Here is a 2,359-nt window from a genome sequence, read left to right as displayed (position 1 = left end):
ACAAGGAAGGTAAGTGAGCCTGGGATGAGGGCCCCTGAGGAGTCTTTAGTTTCTGGGAAACGTCTGATTGGCAGACAGTGAAAGGGACTCTTTGATAATCCAGTGCATCAATGAGCTGTACAAATTTGGTCCAGGACTGCATCAAGACACTTTGTGCAAGAGGCTCACACAGGCAGAACCAAGATGGACAGAACCTTCGAATCCCTGAGACCTGTCATTGCCTAAATCTTGCTTCACAGGGACCCAATTCTAGTCTTCAAAGAATTGAATGTTGTGTCAGTGTTACCGGAATTTGGGAAAGCAAGCAGCAGCAAAGGAATGCATTTCCAAGTGAAGGAACCCTGGTCTACAGGTTGAGACCGTTGTCTGGGCCTTCCTTTGTGTGTTTTGGCAACATTCTGTGCTGCTTAAGTAGAGCTGAGGCCCAACAGGATGCAGCTAAAGTGGTCCCGGTCAACTCTCTCTTCACTGAGCTGTCCTCTTGAAGAATCACCAAGGAATTCATCATGGGAAGTGTTCAGGAAGCAGTTACGTCCCCCAGCAGCACTTTAGATGAGCTAATGACCCCAACATCAGCATCAGAGCCTATCACTCCAGTGAAGTCAAACACAAGGGAGATCATGTTTGGATTTTCAGGAGCTGATGCCCATTTTCCAACTATTGCACTAGAATGGAGGCCTCAATGCCCTCATGAAACAAAGTGTTCCCAACAGGAAGTGATCTCCTACTATCCCCAGTTCCCTAGATGAGAAAATGCTTAGCTACAAGGCCCTGGACTAAATCATTAAAGAGCATGAATGGCCCTCAGGGAGTTGGAGGAAACCAGGGAAGCAGGACAGACACTATGGTTTCACAGAGGAGATCAAGAAATCCTGAGCTTAGCCCCAACTCAGATGCACAGTGATCCTGACACTTCCTCACCCAGTGATGTTCAGGTGAGTCGCATGGCCCTGTGTGGCTACCACCAGCAAGGCAGGTCCCCGGTGTCCCCGAGGATGCAGAGACCAGACTCTAACATTAGGAAGCTCATCACAGGAGGTCATCAGAAGCTTTAGCACTATAGCTGCTACAACAGGCTGTATTAATCCTCCCCATCCATTCCATTCACAGAATTGGATAGTAGTAGGACTCTTACAGAACCCCATAGCCCACTCAATGCAAATTTTTTTCAATCACACTCTCCAGACTGAAAAGATGGAAAGAGGATTGTTTGGAAATTATTTTCTGGGCCTGGCTCCAGTCTAAAGCCTGGTTGACATGTGCCTTACTAGATGACACATGGTGTGTCAAAGAATGGAACAGTGCAGCATATCTCAAAAGAACAGATTCTAGGACTAGGGGAAGTAGCATGACAGCAATTTTAAGAATACTTAGGAGTAAATAATCAATATGGAGTATTTTTTTAAAACATTCAGAGGCAGAGTTTTGCTCCAAGCTTTGTAAACTAAGAGATGGCTTACACTCCACTAGTTATAAACCCCATTGCGGTGGGGATTTTATCTGGATATTCCACTATCAAAGCTCTTGAAGTAGTTATAGTACAAAAATACTAGATAAATTTAATGTGGCTTAAAATATCATTGTAATAATAATGCTTTAAAAACCCATATCTTTCATTTGGGGGTAAATGACACCTAAAATAGTACTCTTACTCTTATTCCTCGAGAATTGCTATTCAACTCTTATGAGTCCTGCAATCAATCACATTCATTTTTAGTTTGCAGTTAGGTAACTTCAATTGATTTTGTTTTTCTTTTTGCCATTGCAGATATATATCTTAATAGAGAAAATTACAGGCATTTTAAAGCTTAAAACATTTTCATAGATGATTAGCATATAACAAAGTGTGCTTGCATCTGATTAATTTCTTAGGAGTTGGAGAGAAAGAAGCTTGAGCTGTCTCTGTTGTTGTTTAAGAACATAAGAAACCAGGCCAGGCGTGGTGGCTCACGTCTGTCATCCTAGCACTCTGGGAGGCCAAGGGGGGAGGATTGCTTGAAGTCAGGATTTCGAGACCAGCCTGAGCAAGAATGAGACCCCGTCTCCACTAAAAATAGAAAAATTAGCTGGGCATCATGGCACAGCCTATAATTCCAGCTACTGTGGAGGCTGAGGCAGGACCGCTTGAGCCCTGGAGTATGAGGTTGCTGTGAGTTCCGATGACGCCAGTGCACTCAGGGGACAGAGAGAGACTCTGTCAAACAAACAAACAAAAGAAACCAATAGCTTAAATGTAGTGTCATTATTAAGATTAAGTTACTGGAATCTTCTTTAAAGTGGTGATATGACATTGCCATCTCTATTTGAAAATGGGTTGGCCTGAAAGCCAAAATTATTAGAATTACATTAGTGTTTAAAA

At 43.0% G+C, this 2,359-nt stretch overlaps 1 pseudogene; it reads left to right on the top strand.

Annotated features, from left to right (window-relative positions):
• The first annotated feature begins 183 nt into the window (after positions 1-183).
• On the top strand, positions 184-1,055 carry LOC105812162 (annotated as a pseudogene).
• The last annotated feature ends 1,304 nt before the right edge of the window (positions 1,056-2,359 follow it).

Source organism: Propithecus coquereli, unplaced genomic scaffold (genome assembly GCF_000956105.1).
Source record: "Propithecus coquereli isolate 6110/MARCELLA unplaced genomic scaffold, Pcoq_1.0 Scaffold247, whole genome shotgun sequence".
Taxonomy (NCBI): domain Eukaryota; kingdom Metazoa; phylum Chordata; class Mammalia; order Primates; family Indriidae; genus Propithecus; species Propithecus coquereli.
Note: the sequence above shows the minus strand (reverse complement) of the source record. Positions and strands in the feature narration are given on the sequence as shown.